Below are 21,724 nucleotides of genomic sequence, written 5' to 3'. Positions count from 1 at the left end.
CGGCTTTCATACCCGGCCACCAAAAATGTTTCTTGAGATCCTTGTACATCTTCCCCGTTCCAGGATGTATTGAGTATCTGGTTTTATGAGCTTCTCTAAGTACTATTTCTCTCATATCTCCAAATTTTGGTACCCAAATCCTTTCAGCCCTATACCGGGTTCCGTCTTCCCGAATATTAAGATGCTTCTCCGATCCTTTGGGTATTTCATCCTTTAAATTTCCCTCTTTTAAAACTCCTTGTTGCGCCTCCTTTATTTGAGTAGTAAGGTTATTGTGAATCATTATATTCTTAGATTTTACTCGAATGGGTTCTCTGTCCTTCCTGCTCAAGGCGTCGGCTACCACGTTTGCCTTCCCCGAGTGGTAATGAATCTCAAAGTCGTAATCATTCAACAATTCAATCCATCTACGCTGCCTCATATTCAGTTGTTTCTGATTAAATATGTGTTGAAGATTTTTGTGGTCGGTATATATAATACTTTTGACCCCATATAAGTAGTGCCTCCAAGTCTTTAATGCAAAAACAACCGCGCCTAATTCCAAATCAATCACCGTATAATTTTGTTCGTGAATCTTCAATTGTCTAGACGCATAAGCAATCACCTTCGTTCGTTGCATTAATACACAACCGAGACCTTACTTTTGATGCATCACAATAAATCACAAAATCATCATTCCCTTCAAGCAATGACAGTATAGGTGCCGTAGTTAGCTTTTTCTTCAATAACTGAAACGCTTTCTCTTGTTCATCCTTCCATTCAAATTTCTTCCCTTTATGCGCTAATGCAGTCAAGGGTTTTGCTATTCTGGAAAAGTCTTGGATGAACCTTCTGTAGTAACCAGCTAGTCCTAAAACCTGGCGTATGTGTTTTGGAGTTTTCGGGATTTCCCACTTTTCAACAGTTTCTATCTTTGCCGGATCCACCTTAATACCTTCTTTGTTCACTATGTGACCGAGGAATTGAACTTCTTCCAACCAAAATGCACACTTTGAAAACTTAGCGTACAATTCTTCCTTCCTCAATACTTCTAACACCTTCCTCAAATGTTCACCGTGTTCTTGGTCATTCTTTGAGTAACTAAGTATGTCATCAATGAAAACAATGACAAACTTGTCAAGGTATAGTCCACACACTCGGTTCATAAGGTCCATGAACACAACTGGTGCATTAGTTAAACCAAATGGCATGACCATAAACTCGTAATGACCGTAACGTGTTCTGAAAGCAGTCTTTGGAATATCATCTTCTTTCACCCACATTTGATGATACCCGGAACGTAAGTCAATCTTTGAATAAACAGACGAGCCTTGCAGTTGATCAAATAAGTCATCAATTCTCGATAGTGGGTAGCGGTTCTTGATGGTAAGTTTGTTCAACTCTCGGTAGTCGATACACAACCTGAATGTACCATCTTTCTTCTTGACAAACAAAACAGGAGCTCCCCACGGTGATGTGCTTGGTCGAATGAAACCACGCTCTAAAAGTTCTTGTAATTGGCTTTGCAGTTCTTTCATCTCGCTGGGTGCGAGTCTGTAAGGAGCACGAGCTATTGGTGCAGCTCCTGGTACAAGATCTATTTGAAATTCAACGGATCGATGTGGGGGTAATCCCGGTAATTCTTTCGGAAATACATCGGGAAATTCTTTTGCGACGGGAACATCATTGATGCTCTTTTCTTCAGTTTGTACTTTCTCGACGTGTGCTAGAACAGCATAGTAACCTTTTCTTATTAGTTTTTGTGCCTTCAAATTACTAATAAGATGTAGCTTCGTGTTGCCCTTTTCTCCGTACACCATTAAGGGTTTTTCCTTTTTCTCGTATAATGCGAATTGTATTTTTGTAACAAACGATCTCTGCTTTCACTTCTTTCAACCAGTCCATACCGATTATCACATCAAAACTCCCTAACTCTACTGGTATCAAGTCAGTCTTAAATGTTTCGCTAACCAATTTAATTTCTCGATTCTGACATATATTATCTGCTGAAATTAATTTACCATTTGCTAATTCGAGTAAAAATTTACTATACAAAGGCGTCAATGGACAACTTAATTTAGCACAAAAATCTCTACTCATATAGCTTCTATCTGCACCCGAATCAAATAAAACGTAAGCAAATTTATTGTCAATAAGAAACGTACCCGTAACAAGCTCCGGGTCTTCCTGTGCCTCTGCCGCATTAATATTGAAAACTCTTCCGCGGCCTTGTCCATTCGTGTTCTCCTGGTTCGGGCAATTTCTAATAATGTGGCCCGGTTTCCCACATTTATAACAAACTACATTGGCATAACTTGCTCTGACACTACTTGCTCCGCCATTACTCGTTCCGACACCATTTGTTCCTTTCGTTCTATTAACCCCTGGTCCGTAGACCTCACACCGCGCTATAACCATTTCTTTTACACTTGTTGCAAAATTTGGTGCAGAACCCCGAGTGATACTTTTCACACCTTTGGCATAGCTGCTTCTGATTGTTGTTGTTGTTGCGGTTATTATTGTTGTTGGGATGATTGTTGTAGTTGTTGTTGTTGTTGTTGTTGTTGTTGGGCCGTTTGTTGTAGTTGCGATTGATGTTGCGATTGTTGGGATAGTTGTTGCGATTATTGTTGTAATTGTTGTTGTTGTTGTTGTTGTATTGGTGATTCTTATCACCATTTTCCTCCCACTTTCTTTTGACTTGCTTCACATTGGCCTCTTCAGCAGTCTGTTCTTTAATTCTTTCTTCAATCTGGTTCACTAGTTTGTGAGCCATTCTACATGCCTGTTGTATGGAGGCGGGCTCGTGTGAACTTATATCTTCTTGGATTCTTTCCGGTAATCCTTTCACAAACGCGTCGAGATAGGTATTCCACCATGTTAACGCATAACCTGTGAAGTTATGCGTAGCGTACTTCACTTTGTCCTCTTCAGTGCACTTATTTATGGCAAACACCGATTCGACCTTCTCGGTCCACCGTTTCAATCCGGTCGGTCCTTCGGTTCCATCAAATTCCAAAAGTTTCAGGCAGTGAATTCTTTGTAGGTGCATCCTACACGATTTCCTGTACTGCTAGATCCAAGGTTATTGTTGGTATGTAGTGCAGCCGGTACTGCAGCTATGTTTGAAGCATGAAAGGCACGAAATTCCTCTTCGCTCATATTCAAGGTGTGTCGAGTAGTCGGTGCCATTTCTTTCAAATTAGTCAAATGAAACGAGTTAATCATATAGAATATCAAGAGTAGTCAATAGTATTTCGTAGCGTAATATGAACTTATTTATAAAAGCTTTTTCTTCATATTAGCGTTTTATAAGTTTAAATTCGGGTAGTACCTACCCGTTAAGTTCATACTTAGTAGCTAATATACAATTCAACTACTATAATTCTATATGAAAAACTGATTATAATAATATTTCGCGTTCAAACTTTTACACAATATTTTACAAACTTACAATACCGCTTATTTTACATAGAGCATGAAATATAGCACACAATAACTTTGATACAAGATAGTTGTGAAGATAATTCTAGCTTGTACACAAGTCGTTCAGCAAAGGCAATAAAGACACGTAATTCATACGTCCAGAAACAAGTCATGCATTCTGGTTTTACTAGGACTACTTCCCATCCTTGGTCTTGTGGAACATAACCGTTATGGCCGTTGATAAGATAGCGTGTTGTAACGTTGTCAAAGGGACGAGGGTTACGTAATGTCCAACAGTCTCGTAACAATCTAAAAACCTCATCTCTTACCCTAATTACCGACTTTGTCACTTGTGGGAACGTTTTGTTTAATAGTTGTAGCCCGATGTTCTTGTTCTCACTTTGGTGAAAAGCGAACATTACTAACCCGTAAGCATAACATGCTTCTTTATGTTGCGTGTTAGCCGCTTTTTCTAAATCACGAAGTCCTATATTCGGATATATTGAGTCAAAATAATTTCTTAACCCGTTGCGTAAAATAGCGTTTGGGTTCCCCGCAATATATGCGTCAAAGTAAACACATCGTAACTTATGGATTTCCCAATGTGATATCCCCCATCTTTCGAATGAAAGCCTTTTATAAACCAAGGCATTCTTGGAACGTTCTTCGAATGTCTTACAAACTGATCTCGCCTTAAATAGTTGTGCCGAGGAATTCTGACCGACTCTAGACAAGATTTCATCAATCATGTCTCCGGGTAGGTCTCTTAAAATATTAGGTTGTCTATCCATTTTGTGTTTTTATACTGTAAAATAGACAAGAGTTAGATTCATAAAAAAATACTTATTAATACAAGCAATTTTTACATATATCATAAAGCATAAGCACACTATATTACATATATTACACCACACGAATACAACTATCTTATTCCGACTCGCTCGTTTCTTCTTTTTCGGTTTTGGTTCGTTTTGCCAAGTTTCTAGGGATATATGATGTTCCCCTAATACGAGCCATCGTTTTCCACACTGGTTTAGAAAAACATGGTGGTTTAGAGGTTCCCGGGTTATTGTCACAACTTAAGAAATACGGGTGTTGACGATACATATAAAGTTCATCGGGTTTGGAATCAAATTTCTCTATTTTTATGCCTTTTCCCTTATTGTTCTCTTTTGCCTTATTAAATTGTGTTGGGGTAATTTCTATAACATCATCGGAATCCTTGTCGGGATCCGATTCATTGGAGAATTGGTAATCCTCCGAATACTTTGCTTCCTTGGCGGAAACACCATTAACCATAATTAACTTTGGTCGGTTGGTTGAGAATTTTCTTCTACTTAACCGTTTTATTATTTCCCCCACTGGTTCTATTTCTTCTTCCGGTTCTGATTCTTCTTCCGGTTCCGATTCTTCTTCCGGTTCCGACTCTTCTTCCGGTTCCTCTTCGGGAACTTGTGAATCAGTCCACGAATCATTCCAATTTACATTTGACTCTTCATTATTATTAGGTGAGTCAATGGGACTTGTTTTAGAGGTAGACATCTATCACATAATATCAAACACGTTAAGAGATTAATATATATCACATAATATTCACATGTTAAAAATATATAGTTTCCAACAAAATTTGTTAAGCAATCATTTTTCAAGTAAACACGGTCGAAGTCCAGACTCACTAATGCATCCTAACAAACTCGATAAGACACACTAATGTAAAATTCTGGTTCTCTAAGACCAACACTCGGATACCAACTGAAATGTCCCGTTCTTATTAATTAAAAACGTTCCATATTAATTGATTTCGTTGCGAGGTTTTGACCTCTATATGAGACGTTTTTCAAAGACTGCATTCATTTTAAAACAAATCATTACCTTTATTTCATCAATAAAGGTTTAAAAAACTTTACGTAAATTATCAAATAATGATAATCTAAAATATCCTGTTTACACACGACTATTACATAATGGTTTACAATACAAATATGTTACAACGAAATAAGTTTCTTGAATGCAGTTTTTACACAATATCATACAAGCATGGACTCCAAATCTTGTCCTTATTTAAGTATGAGACAGCGGAAGCTCTTAATAATCTCCTGAGAATAAACATGCTTAAAACGTCAACAAAAATGTTGGTGAGTTATAGGTTTAACCTATATATATCAAATCGTAACAATAGACCACAAGATTTCATATTTCAATATACATCCCATACATAGAGATAAAAATTATTCATATGGTGAACACTTGGTAAGCGACATTAACAAGATGCATATATAAGAATATCCCCATCATTCCGGGACACCCTTCGGATATGATATAAATTTCGAAGTACTAAAGCATCCGGTACTTTGGATGGGGTTTGTTAGGATCAATAGATCTATCTTTAGGATTCGCGTCAATTAGGGTGTCTGTTCCCTAATTCTTAGATTACCAGACATAATAAAAAGGGGCATATTCGATTTCAATAATTCAACCATAGAATGTAGTTTCACGTACTTGTGTCTATTTTGTAAATCATTTATAAAACCTGCATGTATTCTCATCCCAAAAATATTAGATTTTAAAAGTGGGACTATAACTCACTTTCACATATTTTTACTTCGTCGGGAAGTAAGACTTGGCCACTGGTCGATTCATGAACCTATAAAAAATATGTACATATATATCAAAGTATGTTCAAAATATATTTACAATACTTTTAATACATTTTGATGTTTTAAGTTCATTAAGTCAGCTGTCCTCGTTAGTAACCTACAACTAGTTGTCCACAGTTAGATGTACAGAAATAAATCGATAAATATTATCTTGAATCAATCCACGACCCAGTGTATACGTATCTCAGTATTGATCACAACTTAAACTATATATATATTTTGGAATCAACCTCAACCCTGTATAGCTAACTCCAACATTCACATATAGAGTGTCTATGGTTGTTCCGCAATATATATATAGATGGGTCGACATGATAGGTCGAAACATTGTATACGTGTCTATGGTATCTCAATATTACATAATATACAATATAAGTTGATTAGGTTATGGTTGGAATAGATTTATTACTAACTTTCACGTAGGTAAAATGAGTAGTTTTTATCAATCTTGTTTTACTCGCCATTTCTTCGTTTCTAATCCGTTTTGAGTGATTCCAGTGGCCACGGTTTCGTATTGAACTTAACTTTATGAATATAAATAGAAAAAGTATAAGTTTATAGTCAGAAATACAAGTTAAAAGTCATTTTTGAAAGAGGTAGTCATTTCCGTCGAAAGAACGACATCTTGATGACCATTTTGAAAAACATACTTTCACTTTGAGTTTAACCATGATTTTTGGATATAGTTTCATGTTCATAAGAAAAATCATTTTTCCAGAAGTATAGCTTTTAAATCAAAGTTCTTCTTAGCTTTTAATTATCCCAACCAAAACAGCCCCCGGTTTTACTACGACGGCGTATATCCAGTTTTATGGTGTTTATCGTGTTTCCGGATTTTAAATCATTAAGTTAGCATATCATATAGATATAGAACATGTGTTTAGTTGATTTCAAAAGTCTAGTTAGAAGGATTAACTTTATTTGCGAACAAGTTTAGAATTAACTAAACTATGTTCTAGTGATTACAAGTTTATAACGTTGAATAAGACAGCTTTTTATGTATAAATCGAATGATGTTATGAACATTATTACTACCTAAAGTTCCTTGGATAAACCTACTGTAAATGAGAAAAATGGATCTAGCTTCAAAGGATCCTTGGATGGCTTGAAAGTTCTTGAAGCAGAATCATGACACGAAAACAATTTCAAGTAAGATTTCCACTCGAAATAAGATTGTTATAGTTATAGAAATTGAATTAAAGTTTGAATATGATTATTACCTTATATTAGAAAGATAACCTACTGTAAGTAACAAAGGTTTCTTGATCTTGGATGATTACTTGGAATGGATTTAGAAAACTTGGAAGTAAACTTGCAATCTTGGAAGTATTCTTGATTTTATGAAACTAGAACTTTTGGAATTTATGAAGAACACTTAGAACTTGAAGATAGAACTTGAGAGAGATCAATTAGATGAAGAAAATTGAAGAATGAAAGTGTTTGTAGGTGTTTTTGGTCGTTGGTGTATGGATTAGATATAAAGGATATGTAATTTTGTTTTCATGTAAATAAGTCATGAAGGATTACTCATATTTTTGTAATTTTATGAGATATTTCATGCTAGTTGCCAAATGATGGTTCCCACATGTGTTAGGTGACTCACATGGGCTGCTAAAAGCTGATCATTGGAGTGTATATACCAATAGTACATACATCTAAAAGCTGTGTATTGTACGAGTACGAATACGGGTGCATACGAGTAGAATTGTTGATGAAACTAAACGAGGATGTAATTGTAAGCATTTTTATTAAGTAGAAGTATTTTGACAAGTGTATTGAAGTCTTTAAAAAGTGTATGAATACATATTAAAACACTACATGTATATACATTTTAACTGAGTCGTTAAGTCATCGTTAGTCGTTACATGTAAGTGTTGTTTTGAAACCTTTAGGTTAACGATCTTGTTAAATGTTGTTAACCCAATGTTTATAATATCAAATGAGATTTTAAATTATTATATTATCATGATATTATGATGTATAAATATCTCTTAATATGATATATATACATTAAATGTCGTTACAACGATAATCGTTACATATATGTCTCGTTTCAAAATCATTAAGTTAGTAGTCTTGTTTTTACATATGTAGTTCATTGTTAATATACTTAATGGTATGTTTACTTATCATAATATCATGTTAACTATATATATATATCCATATATATGTCATCATATAGTTTTTACAAGTTTTAACGTTCGTGAATCACCGGTCAACTTGGGTGGTCAATTGTCTATATGAAACCTATTTCAATTAATCAAGTCTTAACAAGTTTGATTGCTTAAAATGTTGGAAACACTTAATCATGTAAATAACAATTTCATTTAATATATATATAAACATGGAAAAGTTCGAGTCACTACAACTCTATTCTTTCATTTCTGTTTTAGTTTACCACATAATTCTATATAACCCATAATTTCTGCTTCCTTTTTCTTCTCCACTTAAAATCCACTTATCAATATCATTTCATACATGTACTATTATCATCATATATCGTTTCTCCTCATGTAATATCCGATCACCATTTTATCATAACATAACCATAATTACCAAACTCTCGGCCCAATCAAATCAAGAACCTGCCCAACAAACAAGGGAGTTCTCGGCCTACAGTTTAAAACAATATTAATCGGCCCAAGTGCTTCACAAGCTCATCTAAAACAAATGGCCCAAGCTAAATAATCATGGCCCATTCTAGTAACTTAATAAGTCCAGCCAAGTATTATTCAGTGGTCTGTGTTGATCCTCTCCTGGACTCGACCGAATTTAATCAAGAAATAAAAATATGTATCGCATGCATTATTCAATACCTCATCAATTTCATTATATTAGAACATGCTGTTATCTTAGTAGCAAGTAATAATAGGGGGACAGACCCACGATGCTACCATTAAATAAGCAACCGTGTTTTTATATCATTGTATATCCACCCATTATCTAAGTGGAGTGCATCTTTTTCCTTTTTTTTTAACGCTTCTTAGAACCAACCAATTGAGGGTGTAACCTAATTTATCTTAAAGTCGATAGTGGAGAAAAATATCCAGTTGTGGGTTGTTCGACCGAAAGAAAACACGAACAAGTTATTTAGTAATCATCATCATGTATTAATCCACCTCATGTTTCCATAATCCATAATAATAATTGCTAAAAAAAATCGGCTCCCCATCTTTATCATTCCATTGATGATTAAACATTATTTTATGTCCTAGTGGATAGTGAGGCTGCCACCTTTATTTGATTATAGAGCACTAGATGTAACTTTAATCAATTATATCTTTATAAGGACAATTGATTCAAGTTTTGGTGTCTTACGTTCGAAAAGGAAGTGAGCAGCAGAAGTAAAGGTGCTCGGGTGTTGTATCCTTCATGGTGGTGTTTGCTTTCAAGATTGTTTCACTTGTAATCAGAAAAATAAAGGGAGACGAGGGATAGAAGATGAAGTGATAAAGGTGCGTTCAATTAGTTACTTGATATTAGTATACTAATTCTCTATTAAGTGTAGGGTAGAATGTTTTGGCACAGATCATTATTGAATGAACATGCACGTACAGGAAGTAGAACAAATTAGAAATAATTCGCTGGCCGGTTTTTTTATCGAAGAGAAATATTAACCGTACGTACGTTATTGTTGAGGTGGAGGTTCATGGTGCAAGGATAAAGGGAAATGTTTATGGATTTGATGAAAGTGGTGTTGTGATGGAAGGTTATAGTATAACAACTCTTATGATGATCGATTGGGTTATAGGGTGGTGTTGTAGGCTTCAAAGTGTTTATTTTGAAGGTGACGGTTAAAAAAATTTGGGTTTCTTGTGACGTTAATAGCGAGTAGAATAGGTGTGATGATCGCTCCAAATCCATATGGACGAACACATCATTCATCGATTTCATTGCGAGGTATTTGACCTCTATATGATACGTTTTGTAAACATTGCATTCTTTTGAAAAGGCACACCATAAATGAATATTTAAATCAAAGGTTTTCGACGGCTGATGATTTCTACATATAGACAATCACCGTAAATAATAGTTTACAATAGTACTTCCGTTGACAATGCAGTCAAAATAAGATACATGGTGATGATTTGGTGAATGCAACGTTTCCTTTAAAAATATGCCATGTAAGACTCCATGCACATAGCTTGTCTAACATATAAGCAAACAGCGGAAGACTTCTAGGGAATCTAAGAATAAACATGCTAACAAGTGTCAACACAAAGGTTGGTGAGTTGATAGTTTTAATGTTTCGTATAATCTGTGTATAATGGTAGATCACAAGATTTCAGTTGTTTCATCCAGAAACGTTTATCAAAATATTCTACAAGATTGAGCACCCTGGTAACTAAACTTTAACGTCTATATAATAAGTACCTCTGTTTTAACATACATGCAACCAACATGTACAATACACGCAAACCAACGTGTACTAAACTCAAATAGCATACGTCTATTTTATAGTTCATGCTAGGGTTTCTATACCTGGAACAGACGGGGAAGTCAAGCCCTATGGATCCATATACCTCTATTCGCGCCCATCGGTTCTTATAACCGACAGTTACTAGTTACCAAAGCTAAGGGATTTTCGGTTCAAACTCGGTGTAGAATTTAGTGTGTACTTGTATCCATTACTTTTAAAATAGAGTGCATGTATTCTCAGCCCAAAAATATATATTGCAAAAGCAATTAAAAAGGGAGCAAATGAAACTCACCTTAGCAGCATATAAAGTCGTTCACCAAAATGTGACCGAAATTCGGATTACCAAATAACCGTAGATCTCAACCTAGAGAACATATGTTGGTCAATAAATGTCTAGCAAGCTAGGTCAGGTAATAGTGTATCACAATCCTAATGCTCGAGATCGACATACAAAAGTTATCCAAAGTTGTTTCAAAAAGTCAATTTTGACAGTTGTTTAACAAAACGAGACGTGTCCTATATAAGGATTCATTTACTCGGCTGGTAATATTCAAAAATCCACTTTATCAATCTTATTAACAAATTGTTTAAATATCAATTGCAGATTCAAAAGCAATTTCAATTAACGTTAATCATAATTCAGTTGATCATAACTTTTAATTCGTTCACCGAAATTACCTTAAATGAAAAGTTATTGATTTTTCGCTAGCTTTCCAACGACATGCATATCATGTACCTTTTATCAGTAATATATGTATTTAATTCGTGATTCATCATAAAATATCTAACGACGAAATTTAGCATAAAAGCATGCATAAACATATATACTCGAGCACTAGACATGTATACACTATTAATATATAAAAGATAAGATATGAATGCTCACGTATCAATATTGTGATTCAATATTGTAGGAAAGTATGTAGACGTAACAGAGATGATAAACACTAGGTTTGATTTGCAAACAATACCCACGAACATTACCCATAACCTCCATAGCTATAACCCATAGTTTCCTTAGCTCTATCCCGCTCGAAAACCCATTTTTGAAAGTGACGCGCTCATAATCTCGTCGTAGTATTTTATGTATAATACTAATTAATAATACTAATAATAATAAGATTAATAATAATATTAATCTTAATAATAATAATAATAATAATAATAATAATAATAATAATAATAATAATAATAATAATAATAATAATAATAATAATAATAATAATAATAATAATAATAATAATAATAATAATATAAATAAATACTTACGGAGTAATAATATGAAATCAGAAGCAGAAATGATCGAGCTTTTATAGAGTTGGCATGTACAGGGCTGCCATGCGATCGCATGGCTTCCAAGCCCTTTTCCCATGCGATCGCATGGGTGGGTTTTACAGCTCACAATGCTTTTGTATTTTAGTTTGTTGACATATTTAAATATAATATATATATAATATATTTAATTTATATAATTAATTATATATTATATTATATTCACGTGCATAGTTGACTTGTAATTTTTGGTCCGTTGACTAGTACGTTGTCACTCGACTTATGTCCCGGTTCCGGTTTCTCGAATGCATTTTCGTACGCTTAGAAAACTAGTACTTTTCGTTACGCGACGTGTACCTTTATCAAAAATTAAACTTAATCATTGATAAACTATGTCACTCGAAGTGTAGCTTTAATCAATTAAGTGTTTTGGTTATTTGCTTCTATAAACCATCGTCTCGTAGTATATACATATACGTATATACATTTTCATTTTAAAATAGTATTTTACTATAGTAAATAGTGATTTTCGAAAACACTGTAGCTTTTCGGGTACTGTAGCAATTCGAAAATACTGTAGCAAATTAGTGTTTTACTAGTTCATCTTAAACATTTTAGTTAACTTATCTAAATATCAATCGAATCAATAATCGAATGTTACTATCGTTTACTAAATAACTTTAAATCATATATATATATATATATATATATATATATATATATATATATATATATATATATATATATATATATATATATATATATATATATATATATATATATGCACATTAAGTTATATATATATTGTTCGTGAATCTTCGAGAACAGTCAAAGAATAATTGATTACATGAATATAGTTCCAAAACTTTCGTGACTCAACATTACAGACTTTGCTTATCGTGTCGAAAACATTAAATCATTTAAAGATAAAGTTTAAATTTGGTCAAAAATTTCCGGGTTGTCACAATAGGAACGTTAACGTGATAGTAAAGTGGTGGATGGTTGGTTAAGGTCGATGGTAATTGAATTTAATAGGTTCACGATTGTGAGGTTTAAGGTGGCGAGTGGTAGTGGTGGTTTATGGGATGTCGTGAAGGTGTTTTGCAAACAAACAACGAAGATGCAAAAATAAAAAGGGTTTGAAGATGGGGTAAGTATTATGTGTATGTATCTTAATTTTTCTCCCTTCTCATTCTCAAATTGCAACAATGTATATATATAATATGTTAATTAACAATTACTACAGCATTAAGATTCGATCGTCATTTGTTTTGTAGTGATTGGGGACCCGGCAGGTTTCGGGTCGGGTTTGGGGCGGGGTTTCTTAATCGGGTTCGGGTCCGGGATTACCTAAACCCGACCCGATGCCATCCCTAACCAACATCAACTTTCACTTCGCGGTTAATATGTTTTCAACCAACTCCTGCCATGACTCTAATCATTCGGAACATGAATTTCAAAATAGTGAAATTTGAGGCAAGCGGTGCAACGCATGGAATGTATAATGGGGTCAACAGTTAAACATGAATTTTAAAATATTGAGATTTGAAACATCCCGTGCAACGCACATATGCTTTGCTTTCTAGTATTATAAAGATACTTGTAATAAGTATTGAATGGTGCAAGTATAATGATTATATACATCTTCTATTTATAGCAAAATTATTACAAACTTAAGGTAATTCTATAGTAACAAATAATGTGTATAACTAATTGATCATCCATGACTTTTGAGGCTTGCATTTATTTATAACACATACATAAATATAAATAAATAAGTATACATATTATTTCGCTAGAAAATATATAAAGAACAAAAGCATTTATGTAATAGGAGGGGACTCATTGCACCTTGGTGCTCTAAAAGACTCTGACTAAGTAGGTAAAATGGAAGTTAAAAAAGGTCCTACCGGGAGTCGAACCCAGGTGGCTGGATTCAAAGTCCAGAGTGCTAACCACTACACCATAGAACCAATCTGTTAGAGAAATCGATTATATGATTTATATAGTTAGCAATAAAAATACATCATTCACTTTTATATATGATTATCAGATTATAATATATTTACATATTTACATTAAATATTTTTTTGACACAATCAATAGAGGAATAATGTAAATTCTACTCTTTCAAACATATTGTCATTCAATAGTAATTAATTATAATTGTGATTCTACACACTTTTAAAATGATAAATAGATACTCCTTAGTAAATAAACTAGAAAAAAATTCGACCGCGCGTTGCTGCGGTTGTATTCAACGCGCGGTCGAATGTGGATATACGTTGTTTGATACCTAATATATCTAGTTGGTTGGGTTGTTTGTTAGCCTTGTATGTATATGTATGAAATATAGCCCGAAATATTTAGTGTTTTTATAACGATGTCCGTTTCGCGTATAGTTAGTCGCGTTGTGTTCGTAAAATTATTTCGAGTTGAACGGTGGTCTCGAAAAAATTTAACTCGCACCGAGCGAGACTATACGGCCCGTTATTTAGTGTTTTTTTAACGATGTCCGTTTCGCGTATAGTTAGTCCCTTGGGCCCGTCTGATTTTTTCGAGTTGAACGGTGGTCTCGGAAAAATTTAACTCGGACCGAGCGAGAAGATAGGGACCGTTAAAAATTTAGGTGGAATTGTTTTCTTTTAATTTAATAAAATTATATATTTACGCTTTCTACCCCTGAAAAAGTAGAAATTTGAGGGGCCGTTGTGTAAATTAAGCCGAATTTGAGGGACCGTTTATAGTGTGAACGCAAACTCAAAACGACAATCGAATGTAGCGGAGACGACGATTTCGCCCATGCCTTTTAGTATTTAGGTAATAAAATAAAATAATAATAATAATAATAATAATAATATATTAGTACTATAGAAATTGAAGATTTCCAGCCTACAATCTAGAAGCTCACCTTCTAGATATTCAAAGTAGACAACCTTGACAACTTATATGGAAGTAGCAAAGTTGATAACGATGACGGCCGACAACCTTCTCCGTTCACACCATTCCACCGCCATAGAATATTTACTATAAATAGAGGTACAAACCTCAGTTGTAAATCATCCAAATCACTCAGAGAAGTGTAATCACAACCTAGATAGTGTGTGTGAGTTTGGGAGTTTTTTTTTTTTTTTTTTTTTGTAAGAGTTTTGTCATACTCTGTAAATCTATTCTTGTGAGTAATAGAGTTGTTTTTTCTCTCAAATTTGTATCTCCCAACGTCCAGGCGATCCCCTCTTCCTAACAAGTGGTATCAAGAGCTTGGTTAGAGACGTTGGTTGAGTTTTTGGATCTTCTGAAGTTTTCTCAAAATTCAATTTTGAGTGTACCATTGTATTCGTCTCGTCGAACCGAGTCCAACGCAAAAAACGGCGACTTAAACGGAGTTATAACGAGCCCAGAAAACGCGGTCAAAGTATGGTCAACTCGCCGGAATCTCGTCGGAGAAGACGACCGGTGCCGGAATTTTCGCCGGAGAAGACGATCACTGTAGCAATTCACTGTAGCAGCGGCGGTACTGTAGCAAATTCCTGTAGCAGTACTGTAGCAGTACTGTAGCAATTCTGAAATTTTACAATTTGGTCCCTGAAATTTTCAGAAATTCATTTTTGGTCCCTGAAAGTTTAGAAAATTATAATTTTGATCCATAAGTGGAATTTAAGCCACGAAGTGTCTATTCCACCATTTTCAACCGTTCCGGACGTAACGGTGATATCTGTTTTCTACAATTCAACCCCGTTTGTGTTGAAAAATTATTTTTAAGGTGATAATGTCCACAGAAGAGTCAACATCATCTTCCGGAGCTATGATTATGCTCACAGCCACAAACTACACGCTGTGGAAACCTCGGATAGAAGATCTCCTCAGCTGTAAGGATTTGTTCGATCCTATTGAATTGAAGGGTATAAACCCTGATTCTGCCAAAGAGAAAGAGTGGAAGAAATCAAACCGAAAAACTATTGGTCAGATCCGTCAATGGATTGATCATAGTGTCTTCCACCATGTTGCACAAGAGACAGACGCATATGTCCTTTGGAAAAAGTTGGAGGACATGTATCAGGCCAAGACTGCTCGGAATAAAGCCCTGCTGATGAGGTGTTTAGTCAACATGAAGTTCAAAAGTGGAACTTCAGTTGCCGAGCATACCAGTGAGTTCCAGAACTTGGTCAACCAGTTATCGTCTGTAGAGATGCCGCTTGGCGATGAAGTTCAGGCGCTACTGCTGCTTAGTTCCCTTCCCGATAGTTGGGAAACGCTGGTAGTAACACTCAGCAACTCAGCCCCGAATGGCAAACTTATCATGTCAATGGTCAAGGATGCCCTATTCAGTGAAGAGGCAAGGAGAAAGGACATGGGCACAGATCATGAAATGTCCCGTTCTTATTGATTAAAAATGTTCCATATTAATTGATTTCGTTGCGAGGTTTTGACCTCTATATGAGACGTTTTTCAAAGACTGCATTCATTTTTAAAACAAACCATAACCTTTATTTCATAAAAAGCTTTACGTAGATTATCAAATAATGATAATCTAAAATATCCTGTTTACACACGACCATTACATAATGGTTTACAATACAAATATGTTACATCGAAATCAGTTTCTTGAATGCAGTTTTTACACAATATCATACAAACATGGACTCCAAATCTTGTCCTTATTTTAGTATGCAACAGCGGAAGCTCTTAATATTCACCTGAGAATAAACATGCTTTAAACGTCAACAAAAAATATTGGTGAGTTATAGGTTTAACCTATATATATCAAATCGTAACAATAGACCACAAGATTTCATATTTCAATACACATCCCATACATAGAGATAAAAATTCATTCATATGGTGAACACCTGGTAACCGACATTAACAAGATGCATATATAAGAATATCCCCATCATTCCGGGACACCCTTCGGATATGATATAAATTTCGAAGTACTAAAGCATCCGGTACTTTGGATGGGGTTTGTTAGGCCCAATAGATCTATCTTTAGGATTCGCGTCAATTAGGGTGTCTGTTCCCTAATTCTTAGATTACCAGACTTAATAAAAAGGGGCATATTCGATTTCGATAATTCAACCATAGAATGTAGTTTCACGTACTTGTGTCTATTTTGTAAATCATTTATAAAACCTGCATGTATTCTCATCCCAAAAATATTAGATTTTAAAAGTGGGACTATAACTCACTTTTACAGATTTTTACTTCGTCGGGAAGTAAGACTTGGCCACTGGTTGATTCACGAACCTATAACAATATATACATATATATCAAAGTATGTTCAAAATATATTTACAACACTTTTAATATATTTTGATGTTTTAAGTTTATTAAGTCAGCTGTCCTCGTTAGTAACCTACAACTAGTTGTCCACAGTTAGATGTACAGAAATAAATCGATAAATATTATCTTGAATCAATCCACGACCCAGTGTATACGTATCTCAGTATTGATCACAACTCAAACTATATATATTTTGGAATCAACCTCAACCCTGTATAGCTAACTCCAACATTCACATATAGAGTGTCTATGGTTGTTCCGAAATATATATAGATGTGTCGACATGATAGGTCGAAACATTGTATACGTGTCTATGGTATCTCAAGATTACATAATATACAATACAAGTTGATTAAGTTATGGTTGGAATAGATTTGTTATCAATTTTCACGTAGCTAAAATGAGAAAAATTATCTAATCTTGTTTTACCCATAACTTCTTCATTTTAAATTCGTTTTGAGTGAATCAAATTGCTATGGTTTCATATTGAACTCTATTTTATGAATCTAAACAAAAAAAGTATAGGTTTATAGTCGGAAAAATAAGTTACAAGTCGTTTTTGTAAAGGTAGTCATTTCAGTCGAAAGAACGACGTCTACATGACCATTTTAGAAAACATACTTCCACTTTGAGTTTAACCATAATTTTTGGATATAGTTTCATGTTCATAATAAAAATAATTTTCTCAGAAAAACAACTTTTAAATCAAAGTTTATCATAGTTTTTAGTTAACTAACCCAAAACAGTCCGCGGTGTTACTACGACGGCGTAAATCCGGTTTTACGGTGTTTTTCGTGTTTCCAGGTTTTAAATCATTAAGTTAGCATATCATATAGATATAGAACATGTGTTTAGTTGATTTTAAAAGTCAAGTTAGAAGGATTAACTTTTGTTTGCGAACAAGTTTAGAATTAACTAAACTATGTTCTAGTGATTACGAGTTTAAACCTTCGAATAAGATAGTTTTATATATATGAATCGAATGATGTTATGAACATCATTACTACCTCAAGTTTAGTAGGTAAACCTACTGGAAGTGACAAGAAATGATCTAGCTTCAAAGGATCTTGGATGGCTTGAAAGTTCTTGAAGTAGGATCATGACACAAAAACAAGATCAAGTAAGATTTTTACTCGAATTAAGATAGTTTATAGTTATAGAAATTGAATCAAAGTTTGAATATGAATATTACCTTGAATAAGAAAGATAACCTACTGTATATAACAAAGGTTTCTTGATCTTAGATGATTACTTGGAATGGATTAGAAAGCTTGGAAGTAAATTAGTAAACTTGAAGGGATTTTTGAAGTGTTCTTGAAGTGTTCTTCCTATGATGATTATAGCTTGATTCTTGAAGTGATTTTTGATGAAGATGATGATTAACTACTGGAAAAATACGTTCATAATAGTGTGTGTGTGTTGAGAGAGAATTAGAAAGAGAATTGGAAGTGAAATGGAGTGAATGATGAGTGGTAATTGGTGAGTGGTGAGTGGGGTTAAAAGGAGTTCTAGTTAGTTGACTAGCTCATGGTAGAAGTTAAAATTGATTAGTCATACATGACATAATCAAGAGTGGAATCCCATGCTAGTTCCTATTGGTATATACCCATAGTAAGTACGTTTTGAAGCTGTGTATAATACGGGTAAGAATACGACTAGAATTCTTGATGAAAGAAAAGAATGGGAAAGTAACTGTAACCATTTTCGTTAAGTATGAGTGTTTTGATATATGTCTTGAAGTCTTCCAAAAGTATTTTAATACATCTAAATACACTACATGTATATACATTTTAACTGAGTCGTTAAGTCATCGTTAGTCGTTACATGTAAGTGTTGTTTTGAAACCTTTAAGTTAACGATCTCAATTAATGTTGTTAACCCATTGTTTATTATATCTAATGAGATGTTAAATTATTATATTATCATGATATTATGATATATTAATATATCTTAATATGATATATATACATTTAAATGTCGTTACAACGATAATCGTTACATATATGTCTCGTTTCGAAATCCTTAAGTTAGTAGTCTTGTTTATATGTATATAACTCATTGTTAATATACTTATGGAGATACTTACTTATCATAATCTCATGTTAACCATATGTATATCCATATATATATAGTCATGTCGTTTTTACAAGTTTTAACGTTCGTGAATCGCCGGTCAACTTGGGTGGTCAATTGTCTATATGAAACATATTTCAATTAATCAAGTCTTAACAAGTTTGATTGCTTAACATGTTGGAAACATTTAATCATGTAAATATCAATCTCAATTAATATATATAAACATGGAAAAGTTCGGGTCACTACAGTACCTACCCGTTAAATAAATTTCGTCCCGAAATTTTAAGCTGTTGAAGGTGTTGACTAATCTTCTGGAAATAGATGCGGGTATTTCTTCTTCATCTGATCTTCACGCTCCCAGGTGAACTCAGGTCCTCTACGAGCATTCCATCAAACCTTAACAATTGGTATCTTGTTTTGCTTAAGTCTTTTAACCTCACGATCCATTATTTCGACGGGTTCTTCGATGAATTGGAGTTTTTCGTTGATTTGGATTTCATCTAACGGAATAGTGAGATCTTCTTTAGCAAAACATTTCTTCAAATTCGAGACGTGGAAAGTGTTATGTACAGCCGCGAGTTGTTGAGGTAACTCAAGTCGGTAAGCTACTGGTCCGACACGATCAATAATCTTGAATGGTCCAATATACCTTGGATTTAATTTCCCTCGTTTACCAAATCGAACAACGCCTTTCCAAGGTGCAACTGTAAGCATGACCATCTCTCCAATTTCAAATTCTATATCTTTTCTTTTGATGTCAGCGTAGCTCTTTTGTCGACTTTGGGCGGTTTTCAACTGTTGTTGAATTTGGATGATCTTCTCGGTAGTTTCTTGTATAATCTCCGGACCCGTAATCTGTCTATCCCCCACTTCACTCCAACAAATCGGAGACCTGCACTTTCTACCATAAAGTGCTTCAAACGGCGCCATCTCAATGCTTGAATGGTAGCTGTTGTTGTAGGAAAATTCTGCTAACGGTAGATGTCGATCCCAACTGTTTCCGAAATCAATAACACATGCTCGTAGCATGTCTTCAAGCGTTTGTATCGTCCTTTCACTCTGCCCAACAGTTTGTGGATGATAGGAAGTACTCATGTCTAGACGAGTTCCTAATGCTTGCTGTAATGTCTGCCAGAATCTTGAAATAAATCTGCCATCCCTATCAGAGATAATAGAGATTGGTATTCCATGTCTGGAGACGACTTCCTTCAAATATAGTCGTGCTAACTTCTCCATCTTGTCATCTTCTCTTATTGGCAGGAAGTGTGCTGATTTGGTGAGACGATCAACTATTACCCAAATAGTATCAAAACCACTTGCAGTCCTTGGCAATTTAGTGATGAAATCCATGGTAATATTTTCCCATTTCCATTCCGGGATTTCGGGTTGTTGAAGTAGACCTGATGGTTTCTGGTGCTCAGCTTTGTCCTTAGAACACGTCAAACATTCTCCTACATATTTAGCAACATCAGCTTTCATACCCGGCCACCAAAAATGTTTCTTGAGATCCTTGTACATCTTCCCCGTTCCAGGATGTATTGAGTATCTGGTTTTATGAGCTTCTATAAGTACCATTTCTCTCATATCTCCAAATTTTGGTACCCAAATCCTTTCAGCCCTAAACCGGGTTCTGTCTTCCCGAATATTAAGATACTTCTCCGATCTTTTGGGTATTTCATCCTTTAAATTTCCCTTTTGTAAAACTCCTTGTTGTGCCTCCTTTATTTGAGTAGTAAGGTTATTATGAATCATTATATTCATAGATTTTACTCGAATGGGTTCTCTGTCCTTCCTGCTCAAGGCATCGGCTACCACATTTGCCTTCCCCGGGTGGTAACGAATCTCAAAGTCATAATCATTCAATAATTCAATCCACCTACGCTGCCTCATATTCAGTTGTTTCTGATTAAATATGTGTTGAAGACTTTTGTGGTCGGTATATATAATACTTTTGACCCCATATATGAAATGTCCCGTTCTTATTGATTAAAAAACGTTCCATATTAATTGATTTCGTTGCGAGGTTTTGACCTCTATATGAGACGTTTTTCAAAGACTGCATTCATTTTTAAAACAAACCATAACCTTTATTTCATAAATAAAGGTTTAAAAAGCTTTACGTAGATTATCAAATAATGATAATCTAAAATATCCTGTTTACACACGACCATTACATAATGGTTTACAATACAAATATGTTACAACAAAATAAGTTTCTTGAATGCAGTTTTTACACAATATCATACAAGCATGGACTCCAAATCTCGTCCTTATTTAAGTATGCGACAGCGGAAGCTCTTAATAATCACCTGAGAATAAACATGCTTAAAACGTCAACAAAAATGTTGGTGAGTTATAGGTTTAACCTATATATATCAAATCATAATAATAGACCACACGATTTCATATTTCAATACACATCCCATACATAGAGATAAAAATCATTCATATGGTGAACATCTGGTAATCGACATTAACAAGATGCATATATAAGAATATCCCCATCATTCCGGGACACCCTTCGGATATGATATAAATTTCGAAGTACTAAAGCATCCGGTACTTTGGATGGGGTTTGTTAGGCCCAATAGATCTATCTTTAGGATTCGCG

At 34.4% G+C, this 21,724-nt stretch overlaps 1 non-coding gene across 1 annotated transcript; it reads right to left on the bottom strand.

The window, feature by feature from the left end:
• Nucleotides 1-13,655: 13,655 nt before the first annotated feature.
• TRNAQ-UUG (transfer RNA glutamine (anticodon UUG)) lies at nt 13,656-13,727 on the bottom strand. The gene has a single exon. It is a non-coding gene; the product is annotated as a tRNA-Gln (tRNA).
• Nucleotides 13,728-21,724: the final 7,997 nt, after the last annotated feature.

Source organism: Rutidosis leptorrhynchoides, chromosome 8, assembly GCF_046630445.1.
Source record: "Rutidosis leptorrhynchoides isolate AG116_Rl617_1_P2 chromosome 8, CSIRO_AGI_Rlap_v1, whole genome shotgun sequence".
In the NCBI taxonomy this organism is placed as follows: Eukaryota; Viridiplantae; Streptophyta; class Magnoliopsida; order Asterales; family Asteraceae; genus Rutidosis; species Rutidosis leptorrhynchoides.
Note: the sequence above shows the minus strand (reverse complement) of the source record. Positions and strands in the feature narration are given on the sequence as shown.